The 15,076-nt window shown below is 43.2% G+C and overlaps 1 long non-coding RNA gene across 1 annotated transcript; it reads right to left on the reverse strand.

Annotated features, from left to right (window-relative positions):
- Positions 1–2,794: 2,794 nt before the first annotated feature.
- LOC122174436 (uncharacterized) lies at positions 2,795–8,259 on the reverse strand. Its single transcript, XR_006176226.2, has 3 exons — positions 7,762–8,259; positions 5,102–5,139; positions 2,795–3,923 (listed from the first exon to the last, which is right to left on the reverse strand). It is a non-coding gene; the product is annotated as an uncharacterized LOC122174436 (long non-coding RNA).
- Between the last annotated feature and the right edge of the window lie 6,817 nt (positions 8,260–15,076).

A 15,076-nucleotide genomic window follows, 5' to 3' on the forward strand; every position in this document is an offset into this window, starting at 1 on the left:
TGCCCAGGCTTTATGCAAGTACATAGCTGGAGGGAGGGTTCAAGCAGTTGCTGCTTTACACAGCTGACATTAAAGTCAGGCACAATTTCAGTCCCTATGCTCAGAAAAGTGTGAGGTCTGCTTCCTTTTTTCTTCCCTGGGGGCACATGGGCTCAGATCCTCAAAGGTAGGTAGGCATCTAACTCCCATTGAAATCGATGGGAGTAAGATACTTCAAAGATATTTAAGATTGTGACCATCATTCCCTAAAGGGGACAGAGGCCCATTGCTTCACCCCCTCTCATACAAGTACTGTACACTCTAGACAGGGCCATCCCTATGGGGGTGCAGGGCCCGGGACAAATCAGCCTCCACCGGCTTGGGGGCCCTGCTCTGCATCAGCAGCTGGGCAGAGCCCCGGGCATGTGGGGTGGCAGCCAAGACCTCAGATATGGGGCGGCAGCAGAGTCCTGGCTGTGGGTCCAGCAGCCAGGAGCCTGGGAGTGCTGCAGCAGCCCCCGCACCTCTAGTTCCCACACCTATGCCTTCCGGGACTGACCGCACCGGCCAATCGCATCAGCCCTCGGGGGCCCCCAAAGCACAGGGCCCAGAGCGGACGCCCCGATTTGCCCTACCCAAGGAACAGCTCTGACTCTGGATGTAACTCGTCACTTAGGAACAGAGAACCCCAAACTCCGAGGGGAGGTGGGTCAATGAGTGGGAATCCTAAGTGCTATCTTCAAAGAAAGAAGCAGAATTCAAGGTAGATAAATTTTCCCTGCTTTACAGCTAGCAGGCCACGTGAGCAGGGGTGGGGGCTGTACCTCTGAACAGGCAGGAGTCCTGGAAGGTTCCCAGTGCCCCTCTGGGGCAGTGCAACTCCATGACACCCTTCACTAGGGACGCAATTTGACAAAACAAGTACCCGCTTGTACACTCTGTCATCAGTGTGGGAGGCATTCGGACACTTGGTAGTTCTGTGCTGCTGAAACCTTCACTCCAACGTCAAATCACATAATTGTAAAAAACAAAAAATAAGTGTCTGAGGACGCTGTTTCTCGTTTTGGGGCGTCCACCGTGTCATACGACACCAGGCGATGGAGGATGATGCAAAAGCCTTTGAGTTCAGTTCACGCTGTTTCAGTGAACTAGAAACAGCTGCTTTTATTTTATCCAGGTTCAGTTCCCCCACCCCAACCCCTCCTGCTCTTGAGGGTTGTGGGGAGTTTTGCCACCTCCAACAGCACCTCCCTCTAAAAAGACTCTGGGAACCTCCCTCTCCTTTTCCTCATCCCTGGAACCTGCCTGTCTTTGCGGAGAGGCCTGTTAAAGGAGTTACAGCTTTACACTTTGCAATTAATAGTTTTTCATAATTTGATATACCAGTGTCTCCTAGTCGTATTATGAAGGGCCAGTCTTGCATCCTTAAGTTGGCCATACTAGGAGCAAAACAACATCCAACTGCCACATGCCTATATTTTCTATATTAAATAATCAAGTGAGCCACTTGTTAACATCTGGTGAAATATGCACCTATTTGACTGCACTGAGCTTAATCACCTAAATTTCTGTGGCAAATAGGATGTGCTATTAACTAGATTACAGTGCAGTAATGAGTGACTGTGGAGACACCGTAGCATGAACAGATGCTTGCTTAAAAAATAAACAAACAAATAAATAAATAAATAAATACACCACTGTGTTAAATAAAGTTGTACTGCCACCTTAGGTTACCATCTGTTTTTACTTGTATTCAACTGTTTCCTTCAAACCATATTGTCGAGTACATACAAGTCCAGCTGGCAGCTCTTAACACCAAACATGGTGGGGCCCCCTATGAGTTCTGGTGCCCCTTTCTCATGATCCCAGACACTTGGATGATATTTAAGGGGGGGGGGGAGAGATCATTCCTACTATCCTGCAATCTTTTAATCTTTCTCACTCTTTCTACTCGGTTTGGAGGGATATTAAAAATAGAAGAGGGTTAGATTTGGCAATAAATTAATGTCCAGATGAAGGGAAAACAATTACAAATTGGAAACAGATTTATTCACACTCTGTGCATTAATGAAAACTTTTAAAAAACTAAACTGGGTGTACTGTGTGGAAAAAAATAATGGCCCAGCAGGTCTACTTTTTATTAACAACTCATCAGTAAGCAGGTTGTAATTCATAACAAAGAATTTACCCTAAGGAACACCATGGGACTGTGAGCTTTTTAGTTTCCTAAGAAAATACATATGTTGTTCCACTTGGTTTCCTTTCAATAAAACCCACCAGTTAGCACTTCATTTTCAAGCTGTTCTGACAAATCAGGTGAGTTAGCTTTGTAGAAAACACAGAAGCCAACTTTTCAGCTGAGAATTTTAGGGAATTTTTTTAATAACTTAAATAAATTTCCCACCTGGCAAGGAAGTCATGATAAAAGGCTGTGAAAGGAGTTTGTTTGGAATGGCTTGAAAGAATTTTTCTTTTAATTCACTTCATTAATTTTTCCTAAGGAAATATTTAAGGATACATCTCTTGCTGTTAAGGTATGTGGTTGAGACAAAAGGAATTTTTATATATGTTTTATAGTGTCTTGAAAACTGATTAAAGATATGGAGGGAAACCTGCCCAGTAACCTTCCAGAGGGAAACCTGCCCACTGCAAAGAGAAAGGCCTCAAGGAGGAGATTTTCAGAACTCAGCTCTCCTAAGGCCAGTGTGTGATGCTAGATCTCCTGCAAAATAAAGTACTTACATTTTTTACCTAGTAGCTCCTGGTGACCTAGTTACAGAAGAGCAATTCTGAAGGAAAATAATCAAGGCAAGGATAGAAAAATAGAGCAAAAAGACGTGGCAATTCAAAGAAAGGATGTGGAATTGAGGGAGAAAAAATTAGAGTGATTTCAATAAATCACTCCAAGATGAAGTATCATAGTGCAACCCACTGTTCACTGTGTGTTATGCATCCCTGCTCCTGTCTTCAAGTCACAAAGGCTATGAATCTGTTCCAGCTGCTAGCTACGGGACTTGATCCTTTAGTTCAGGTTGTAGAGGTCCCTGGCTTTAGCTTTGTAGGGCCCTCAGATCAACCTTCAGTCAGGAGCAAGACAGTGAACAGCACAGTCCTTGAGTACCACATCCAGGCTCTCCCAGAAGCATTCCAAACTGTTCTATAGCTGATCAAAGCTTTTATTATGGAACAAGAAAACAGATGTACAACAAGGGCTTGATCCAATGCCCACTGACGTCAATGGGAGTCTTTCTATTGACTCCAAGTGTGCTTTGGATCAGTCCCTAATACAGGTTACGAACAAACAATGAACAAACAAACAAAAAATTCAAACAACGTCTAATTGCGCTTGTATTTCCAGACTTGAGATTTGAGGACAGGCCATTGTGTGGAGGAGACTGCTTTCTTTGCTATCCAAGTATTAACACTAGGGTAGTGATTTATCTACCCCTGCTTAATTATGTCCTAAATATTCAAATGAGTCTTAGATACAGGTGATCACTAAAAACTAATCCTCAGAACAGAAGGAACAATAGAGAATGTCCAAGACCAACAAGCAAGCCTCAAACCTTGAAACAGACTGGGGAATTAGCTACTTCAAAATGGCGTGTGGTTTTGGCTCTGCCCTCATCACACAGTAAATCCTGGGAAAGAGAGCATGAAAGGAGGATAGTTCTTGGGCAGGAGAACCACACACAGACTCTGAAGAACCCTATAATACCAAATACCAAAAAAACCAAACCAAACACCACCCATTTCTGGAAAAACTTTTGCTGTTCATAAGACAGATGATTATATCGAGCATTCGTGTGGAAGTAGTAGGTGGAGTTGGGGGTCCCCAGTCACATTGCCATCTTTGCTTTCTTTCCGAGTGGCAGGAATCTCTCCCAGAGGAGTGAGACATGGAGGATTTCAGCTCCTGCTTGAAGAAAAGTCCCCATTTGTATCTGTAAAAGACATAAAAGTAGAGGCAGCACATCATGAACTGTTAAAGTTACTGCTAAGCCTGACATCCCACCCAGGCTCTAATCAAAAGGGGCCAGGATCAGCTGAATTAAGCAGTAAAAGTCTCTCAGGCACTTGTAGGGGCTGACGTTAACATGAGTAAATCTGCCTGCCCTCCTTTAACAGGATTCCAGGCTCTTTTGGGGAGTGATCTTAGGAGCCAAGATAATATTGCAGCATGTAAAAGGCATCATGTGGCACCTCTGACTCCAGGCCCACTTTACAAGAAAAAAAGGAAGAAGTCTAGCTCTGCCCCTGGGAGTAGCCAAACACTTGGAGGGTGGGAAACATATGGAAATGAACATCTTATCTTGTGTGCAAAGGGCAGTCAATGCCTCCTACATGTGAAGGAGTAGGGCAGTGTGGAGTAGGGTTGGGGTGGGAGGAACAGGTCTATACAGGGCCGGCGCAACCCATTAGGCGACCTAGGCGGTCGCCTAGGGAACTAACATTTGGGGGGCGGCGACCGCAGTGGCCGGATCTTCGGCCGCCCCAGTTGTCGGCAGTATTTCGGGGGTGGGACCTTCCGCCGCCTCTGTCGGGGGTGGTATTTTGGGGGCAGGACCTTCCGCCGCCTAGGGCAGCAAAAAAGCTGGCGGCGCTCCTGGGTCTATAGTGGAAGTACAAAGGCTTACAGGTGTTATCCCTTGCTACAAAAAACCACGGAGGAATGTAGAGCTGCCCCATTCCCCCTACAGATTGTGGGGTGCATTATATCTCTCAGCAAATCCCTTCAGAGTTCCCTATTCAAAGCCCATTTACTTAGGCTTTGTGATAGGTATATGTGTGAATTTCATCCAACACGCACTGTTGTCTCTTATCAAAAACAACCAAGTGCAGCAGTTGCTGGACTTGAATATGTCCTGTACATTGATCTCCAAAGCATTCCAGCTGAGAAACACCGTTAAGACAAGTATCTAGTGCTTAGAAACTTCTATAGTGACACTGAAATGGAAACACTACAGCCCAATCCCTCTCCCATTATAGTAGGACTGGGCCACACAGTATACACTGCAATTAGAGATAATTTAAGAGCTTAAGGATGTAGCTCATAGCTTGGAAAGCATGCACAGCTGTAGTATTTAAGTGCATGAAATCATTGCAAGATTAAAATACTTACTGTGTTCGTCCACTTTTCACCAATATCCAATCTGTAATCTATCCAGGAGGAAAGAAAAAAAATCATATATCTGCTATTCTAATTATTTTGCTATCTGCCAAAGAATGCTTCTGGGAAGGGTTAGCCTTCCCAGCAGAAATGTAGAAAACTATACTGGAAAACATTAATTCATATTAGTAAAAGAAAGACCTGTGAAGACAACAGCTGTTTGATCCTTAGATAAAGTGTGGACAGTTTTCACTATTAAGTCTTTGTGAGTGATGTACTGTAGATTTAGGAAACATAAAATATGGCCAAGAGAGAAGAACAGGATAGGGAAAAAAGTCTGGGGAGGTGACTGAAAAATATTTATTCAGATACTTACCTTTTCATAGAAAAACCTAAATGTGGCTCATAAGGACTTGTTTATATATTCTGTATGTGTTCCCGTAGGGCCGGGAGACATTTTCTAACCAGTTTTAAAGGCATTTCATCTTGATGTAGTCTTGAAATCAATCAAAATGGGTCAGCTTGCCTTAAATTGGGTCTCCACTATGGCTCCACCAGTTTTGGGGCTGGTTTAGCTGAACTGATTATGCTCAAATAAATTTGTTAGTCTCTAAGGTGCCACAAGTACTCCTGTTCTTTTTGCGGATACAGACTAACACGGCTGCTACTCTGAAACCTGATTTTAGAAGATTTCTCAAACATAGACAGGCCCTCTGAGTTCTTAGTGCAGTCAGCTGTTTAGACACATTTCATTGTGCTATCGTTCTTTACCTCCTCTGAGCCCTTTGCAGTTATATAGAAAATGATTAACTAGGCAGCACTAGCATTTCCTTTTGCTTGATTGGAATGTTTCACTCTGGGTAATGTTTTGACAGTGTCCTAGTCACTTCCAGTATTAAATAAAGCATACCCTATATGTTACATTCCATCAAGCTAGAGCTGGACGTTTGGGCAAGTGGGCTGAACATGAGGATAAGTTAATTATCTAATAGCTAATCTCATTAATGAATTACCCAGCAAAAGGAATAAGGGTATATACTTTAGTGCATAATGTCAAATGCAAGAGGACATCTGCTGTTTCATCCAGTAATGCCAAATGGTTTTGTACTGAAATGTGCCCTAGCAGAATAATGGGCAATTTAGACTTGAATAACAAACATTCCAACTTCTCTTTTTTTCAAACATTTACACTTGTTGATTTTTCACTTCTTAGATCCTGAGGAATCCTCATGTAAGCAATCCTGGACCAGGGGACAGGGACGTTAAATGATTTGCTCAAGGTCACAATTCAGATTCACAAATAACCCAGTCCCTTGCATTGATGAAGTCACTCTTCTTCCTTCCAGTGTAACAGCATTCTGTTAAAAGAACAGGAGTACTTGTGGCACCTTAGAGACTAACAAATTTATTTCAGCATAAGCTTTCGTGGGCTACATCCCACTTCTTCGGATGCATGCTGTTAGTTAGTGATACAAACTCAAGTGATAAGCACCAAATTGCAAGGGCATATCAGAGCATGCTCCAAATGGAGGACCTGCTTAGAAGGGGACTCTGGTAATGGGAGAGTGAAGGAGAAGCTGTCTGAAGGAAGGAAGCCAATTAATAGCTTCTGGAACAGAGGAATTCACAAGGGAAGAGCCTGAACTGTGGGGAAGGCCCAACTAGACAGCCAGGGGCCTCCTGATCCGACCCCTCTTTCTCCCCCTTTCTCCCTGACAAGGTGGAATCAATGGACACTGAGAAGGGAGCTGGGAAGTCCCTACTGACTGGGTGCATCATTGAGCCTTCTGAGCAGCTCTCTGCTGGGACAGAACAGGGTGTCCTGGCCATGCCCCAAACTGAGACGAGCACAGGGAAGATAGGAAATGGCCCAGGAGAGGTTGGTGTGGTGTATCAGCTAGAGGGGACTGGGACATGCCTCACCCCATCCCCCTGGGCTGGGAATGGTGGAGAGGGAGGGCCCAGGTCTCCCTACCCCGCCCTCCGCCTTTTGTCCGAAAGGAAGAACCCGGGAATCACGGGGGGATGATGGGCTCTAACTCAGCCACCAGGCCCTCAGATTGCCTAGTAAGGCTACCCAAGACCTTTGGGGGACTGTTGAACCGTGACCTGTCCATTAGGCCTGCTGGCCCCTATGTGACGCCTGCTACAGTGTGAATTAATTTGTTGTTGAGGAGAGGAGTCAGGAAATATGTACCCTATGCAGCACATTGCCCTCTGAAAAAGACAGAAGAGACATGGCTAATTTTCATATACCTTATTGCTGTTTCAAGCACAAGAGCCAGCCAGCCTGCTGGGATATGAAATGGTATTCACAATGAGGGCATGATCTCACACTCTAACTGGGTCCTGTACCTTTCAGGATGGCCAATTCTCTCCAGGCACACACTGGCTCTCTCCAGGCGTACACTGGCTCTCACCAGCCACCATAACCATTGACCTTGTACTTGGGCTCCCTTTTGTGTTTATTTTCCCTGAGGAAAGCGCCGTTTCCTATCAGCAATTGTCCCCAGCTAAAAGTATTCAGTTCCAGTTATTTTTTAAAAAAATATCAAATTTTTACTGGAAAAAATAGAAAGAGGGAAGAAACCATGAAATCAAAGGTTAAAAACACCCTGTGCACTTGTTTAAGTGAACTTAAAAAAAAATGAATACTTGCCTTGGCAACCCACCTGACAGGAGAGGGAACATCACCGCCTCAGATCCTTTTCAGATGCCACCTCCTCTCGACAGTCTGTCTGGGTGCTGGACTTCTCAGGCATTGGTCTCTTACCATTATCTGGGGATTGTTTCTACAGCCAACAGGGTCTTTTTATCAGAAGACCTGTTGCACTCCTAATTTTGGCCGACTTCTACTGCTGCTGCTGCTATCCCATGATACTGATCAAAGTAATATCACTTTTTTCCACTTCATCAGCTCAGTTGTATTCCTATGTTCAGCCCCCTGGATATCACAGTAATTGGATGCCATATAAATATTTAGATAAGATCAAAATTAAAGTTTCTGCCTGACTTAAAGCTCTTCTGTTAGGGGCAAATATTCTCAAACTAGTCCAGCTAATATTTATCCTTTAATGTTTTCATCAGAATCACCCTTCCTGGAGAGTCCAGCAGGAGCTCAGTCTCATCATGACGGTCGAGTCTCAGGTGAGTTTCAGAAAGCCTTTTGGAGACCTGTTGATAGGAGTTTGTCAGTGCTAGACAGCGCACTGCAGTTCTCATTTACAAGCTTCTTAAACTAGCTTCTAAACTAGCTTTTAACAAAGAAAATGTGTTAAAGTACCTATAAAACTACTCTAATAAGCCCTCCATAGCAAAATCCTAATTGAAGCTCATAAAGAGAGCTCTAAACGGTATTTAAAGTGAAAAAAAACATTGGTCCTCCATGCATACAAGTAGATGAGGTGCTGATACTTTTTATTTGACCAACATGAAAGCTTCAGAACATAAGAATTTAGGTGGGTGGAGAGAGATGTGTGTGGTTAGAAAACTGGTTATTGGACTAAGATGCAGGTTGAAAACAACTTGACTTACTCACGACCAGCTCTGCTAGAGAGAACGTAACAGATATTTACACACAACACATTTCTTTCTCTATTTAAACATACGCACATATACATGTGGCTAAACCCACAAATGTATGAATGATAGAGCACGTTTACGTTTTCATTTACTGATGCCCTTTCATCCACAGCAAGCCACCATTTTCCTGTTCTGGGTTCCCAGGTCAGGACCCCACCTCTAGTGCTGCTACCATCTAAAGATGAGTAAGACAGTTCATCCAAAACTTGAACCAATCCTGAGTCACTTTAAGGGTGAATGAGTTTGAGTAACTCTCTGATTCCCAACTGACATTTGTGGGAGTCTATTTTGGAGACTCCATAGACCTTGCTTTCCCAAGGGCCTGAGGGAGAGGAGGATTATATGTGTGGCTGGTAGGAAAATTACATTCTGGGAAAAGTGTTAGTGTAACAGGGCCAACCACCTCCTGATAACCCTTTTCATAGCCAGAGATGGTGCTGTGTCACCCTGTCTCAGTTTCCCCTCACAGGTAATCCAATAACTTCATAAAATCATAGAATTGTAGTTCTGGAAGGGACCTCGAGAGGTCATCTAGTCCCATTTCCTGCACTCATGGCAGGACTAAATATTCTCTAGACCATCCCTGACAGGTGTTTGTTTAACCTGCTCTTAAAAATCTCCAGTGATGGAGATTCTACAACCTCCCTAGGCAATTTGTTCCAGTGCTTAACTACCCTGACAGTGAGGAAGCTTTTCCTAATGTCCAATCTAAACTGCCCTTGCTGCAATTTAAGCCCATTGCTTCTTGTCCTACCCTTACAGGTTAAAGAGAACAATTTTTCTCCCTCCTCCTTGTAACAACCTTTTATGTACTTGAAAACTGTTATGTTCCCTCTCCGTCTTCTCTTGACTAAATAAACTTCATGTTTTCTAGACCTTTAATCATTTTTGTTGCTCTTCTCTGGACTTTCTCCAATTTTGTCCACATCTTTCCTGAAATGTGGTGCCCAGAACTGGACACAATACTCCAGTTGAGGCTGTATCAGTGCAGAGTAGAGCAGAAGAATTATTTCTTGGGTCTTGCTTACAACACTCCTGATAATACATCCCAGAAGGACATTTGCTTTTTTTGCAATAGTGTTACGCTGTTGACTCATATTTAGCTTGTGATCCATTAGGACCCCCAGATCCCTTTCCGCAGTACTCTTTCCTAGGCAGTCCTTTTCCATTCTGTATGTGTGCGACTGATTGTTCTTTCCTAAGTGGAGTACTTTGCATTTATCCTTATTGACTTTCATCATTTCTCCACTTTGTCCAGAACATTCTGAATTTTAATCTTATCCTTCAAAGCACTTGCATCCCCTCCCAGCTTGATATGTCATGCAAGCTCTCTTCTCAGTATAGTTCATAGCAGAAGTCTCAACATAAAAGCCATTTATCATCCTCAGTGCAAGTAGTCAAACAGGTGGTGGAGGGGTGCACAACTAGAATCTGGAAGTGGACTGTAATCTTTTGCTGCCTTTGAAGATGGAGCTGTTAGATGGCTGAACCATCTAGGTATCAGTTTGTGATACATCCAAAAGAATTGCATTAAATTAACTTGACATCCCACCCCTTAATGCCCCACATACTGCACCTATAGCCACACCCAGACTCTGTCACTCCTCGTCTAACCCTTTGGCCCTGGGCAGCCACCCCAGCCCTTCCAGCTGGACTGCAACCCAACTCTTCCCCATTTGAATCCCCAGCCTCTCTGCTGGGAGCATCCTTGCCCAGACTGCCTCTAGCCCTCTCACAGTACCTCTGAGTCCAGCTCTCCAGCTCTGGAGATGTCAGTGGGTAAGCGCCTCTACTGCTCCTGTTTGCAGCCCCTCCAGCCCTGGGCTCTAGCTCTCCAGCTTAGAGCCAGCAGTAAACTCCCTCTGCTGCTCCCTGGCCTTCAGTCTCTAGCCCTGGCTCTCTGGCTTGAGGACAGCAGCCTGAAAACCCCATTTACCACTCTCCTGCCTTCAGCCTTCCCAGGACCCAAGCACAGTCTCTGCCAGCTCTCATCACTTACTCAATGTCCTTCTCCCAGGCAGCCCCGACTCATTGGAGCTCCTCTCCACGAGACCCTGGTTTTCATTTTTAAGCCCAATTAATTGACCAAATTGGAGTGTGCTGATGAGGCACAGGTGCACTGGCCCTACTTCCTCTTAAAGGGCCAGTGTCACCCTGTACACAAGCTTTGGCTTAGGGCAGCTAGCCAGAAGATGAGACTGGCTTGAAACAAACCCTCTCACTCCATCGCGGTTTCTACCCACTCAGAAAAATGAGAACAAAATCAGAGTAAAATGTACCTTCCTTCCAAGTTTATGCAAGTCAGAACTATAAACTTTACGGAATAGTTCTCTCACATGAAAGATGTTGGGTAGTTGCTTTGGTGCCCCACACAGCATGGCGCACTTTCCAGTAGGAGGCTATAAAACAACAGCAGCGGCACCGATCATCCTGTTCACCTAAACACAGCATCGAGGGGCAGCTTTTAAAGGCCCTTATATAATGAACAAATGTAAAACTAAAGCAAGTGAGAACACACACAGCCTACATTTATACCTAGAGCCATAGCATTCCTTCCAGTGAACTATCACCATGGAAAGGCAACTGGAGGGTCAGTTAGGGACAGGGAGAGGGAGATGGTGGGCAGGGGGTTCTGTAGAGAGTTAAGAGAAGGAGCTGGGAGTTGAAGAGCCTGGGATGAAAGTTTTGGATCAGGGAAAGGAGAAGGCTCTGGCTTGGCTGAGAAGAAAGATGCAATTTGGAAGAGAGGGAAAAGAGGCTCAGAGAAGGCTAAGAAATTCAGAAACACTTTAAAAAGGCACTCAAAACCTTGTGGGGATTATGTGAACTCTGAGGTTCATCCACCCAATAGTGCCATCCCTCCAATTTCCATTCTTCCCCGTCCCCCCATCTGGTTGTGCTACATTAAAAACAATTGTGCTACTGACCAAACATGGTTTGGCCTTGAGTAATTCACTGGTTTCCACACAAATGAAAGTCAACTTTTATAGAGGAAAAGCTGTCATTTCACTGTGCTAAGTTGATTTTGCTGTAAAAAGGTGATTTCACCTCCTGCACTTGTGTGACAATTTAGGATATGTTCCACTCTAGAATAACACGGTGCCACATGAAAAGCAATGTCTTCAACAGCATTTGCAAAAATCTCATCCTGGGTCAAATTTGTCACTTCTCATAAAATCATAAAGACCAGACTTTTGTGTGAGTGCACAGAAGCATTTAAATAATATGATGATGGGCACCAAGAAAAGAGTCGGGTGGGGGGGGGGAGGCAGAGAAATGGATGCAAGCAGGCTCTCCCACCTATGCATCTCCCACCTATGCAGAGGCTGTCACCATTATAGTTCCTGTGTTCATGTGAGTACATTGATTCCCAGTAGTACACATCACCCCAAGGGGTGTAGGGTGAGGAGATGGAACCAGTCCCCCTCCCCCAATTCCCCCAAACTCCACATCAATTGAGCTAGCCAGCACACCATGAAGGCTGGTGCAGGCCACTGGGCTGAATGTGCTGAAGCATTACTCACTAAAGTTAAATAAATGTTAACATGACAAACAAAAGCAAAAGAAACAGTCTTACTAAACTTTCCTTCCTCTGTCAGTCACTTAATATTCTGTCTCTTGTGACTGTCAGACTCTCATAGCTCTCCAGTCACCACAAAGTCTTCCAGGCTAGACAAGACTTGAATATCTGATGTAAAAACAAGCTAATAGAAAACATTTTTGGACAAAAACTTTTCAGGCCTTCTGTATATACTATATAAAAAATAGGACAAAACCAGTTTCCTTTTTCAGTTACTTCGGATAGCTAAAAGACTGAAAAGATGAATACAAATAAGGACAATTAGGAAAATGTTCAGTGTCCTTGACAAACCAGCTTTCAATTAAGAAGCTAACTCAGAGAGTATATAAAGTAATAACATTTGGTTATACTAGTCAATTCATGAATCACAGTTTGTCTAATGTGAAATGCAAACACTGGGTATTTATTACATAGATAACAAAATCCAATGTACAGCTTGTCCTCAAAGAACCCACAAAATCAAAATAAAATCAGCTATTAAAATGAGAATTCTAGTCTCTAGGCTCTATGTTTATTCAAATATAATTTAATTTATATTTTCAGACTCCGACATTCCTTACCTGGCCTCAGTCTGTTTATAGTCAGCTGTGTCCCATTAGCATGCAATAATAATTGGCCCAACATTCTACCATTAGCAAGAAAATAATAAGATAGTTATATGTATAAATAATTCCAAAATGCTTTAGCTGTGTTGCAAAAAATAAAACACAATTAAAATATCCAAAAGGTGGATTATTTGAAAATCTGAACAACAAAGGCTATAAAACATTCTAAGCAATATGACTATAAATTACATGAGAGTTTCACAGATCAAAATGTCTGTGTTCACCAAGTATCAGAGGGGTAGCCGTGTTAGTCTGAATCTGTAAAAAGCAACAGAGGGTCCTGTGGCACCTTTAAGACTAACAGAAGTATTGGGAGCATAAGCTTTCGTGGGTAAGAACCTCACTTCTTCAGATGCAAGTTCACCAAGTAATCTCTGCAGCGACTCCTCTACACTGGGTAAAAGATACTTAGTACAATGTCAAAGGGCCAAGGGCCCTGATCTAATGTCCAATGACATCAATAAGCATTTCAGTTTCATTTAACAGACGTATTGGAGCATGAGCTTTCGTGGGTGAATACCCACTTCGTCGAAAACTCATGCTCCAATACGTCTGTTAGTTTATAAGGTGCCACAGGACTCTTTGCTACTTTTACAGATCCAGACTAACATGGCTACCCCTCTGATACTCAGTTTCATTTGACATTGGGGCCTGGTGCAAAGCCCAGTGAAGTCAGTAGAAAGCTTTGGATCAGGTCCAACATCAGGTTCCAAGAGCAGAGCTTATCTAAGGGTATGTCTTCACTACCCACCGGATCGGCGGGCAGCGATCGATCCAGCGGGGATCAATTTATTGTGTCTAGTCTAGACGCGATAAAGTGACCCGCAAGCACTCTCCCGTCGACTCCTGTACTCCACCACCACGAGAGGCACAGGCGGAGTCAACGGGGGAGCAGCAGCAGTCGACTCACCGCGGTGAAGACACCATGGTTAGTCGATCTAAGTACGTCAATTTCAGCTATATTATTCACGTAGCTGAAGTTGCATAACTTAGATCGATCCCCCCATAGTGTAGACCAGGGCTAAGCAAGTGCAACACCATATCTAACTGTGGTGCTGCAACCATTTCGAGCAACCCTGAATTAGGCCAAATTTACGACTCTTCTGAACTCAGATTCTAACAGAAATGTCAAAGGCAAACACTATCCTTATTTGGGTTAGTTTATAACTTAAGTGAAATTTCTGTCTGAATGTAAAGTACATGTACTGAATTTTTGTCTTCTCTGTACTGTACACAAATATTTTGCCTGAAAGAGATCAGTGCCTTTGTTAAAACAGAAATGTTCAGATGGGCACAGTATATGGGCTTGTCTACGTAGGGAAACTGATGAGCAAACTATTCCAAAATGGTTATTCCACTATATCTATTCTGGAATAACTCCCCATGTGGACAATATTCCAAAATAAAAGTGACTTTATTCCTTTTGGAATAGCTAAATTATACAGGAATAGCTTTATAACAGAATATGCCGGACTAGCTATGCTAGTCAATTTCCCTCATGTGGCACCTAGGCAGATAAAATCAACATGGAATACACCTCCTGTTTTTTCAAACAGTAGCTAAGGCAGATTCAAGAAGTGTTTGCAATAACGAGTGCATGATTTTTGCACTCACGCACAGGTCAATCTGCCTCATAACACTGGAGGGTTTTTTTGGTAGCACTATGGAATAATTTCCTGTACTTCAGCACAATCACATGTACTCAAAAAAACATTTTAACTTGTAATCTTATCCCCATGAAACCAAATGAATGTCCTTCTAGAGAATGGCATCAATACAATATCGAAGGCTGGGCACAAGCCAAGTAACATAAATTAAGAAACATTTTACAATCCAAGCATGATGGAAATTGTATGAGGATCTAACCCTTTTAGGGTGATCTGAAAAGCACATGGTTTTAGATTATTTGCTGGATTAAAGTATTTTGCCTGCATAGCTACTTTAGAAGATTGAAATTTGATTATAAAGAATAAAATTCTAGAATATTTTAAAATGCTCTAATATTCAAGGATAAATGAAATTGTCCATGGGGTGAAAGCCTTCCCCTATTAACGTCAAATGGGAGTTTCCCCTTGACTTCAGTAGGGTCAGGATTTCACCCATTGCCTTGAGAAAAATACTCAAATTGAACCAATGCAGTTAGCAGTTCAAGATCTAGCTTTGCAAGGAGAAATTTGAGTAACATCTTATCAAGCAGAAATATTTCACATGCACTGGTTT

Source organism: Chrysemys picta, chromosome 3, assembly GCF_011386835.1.
Source record: "Chrysemys picta bellii isolate R12L10 chromosome 3, ASM1138683v2, whole genome shotgun sequence".
NCBI lineage: Eukaryota > Metazoa > Chordata > Testudines > Emydidae > Chrysemys > Chrysemys picta.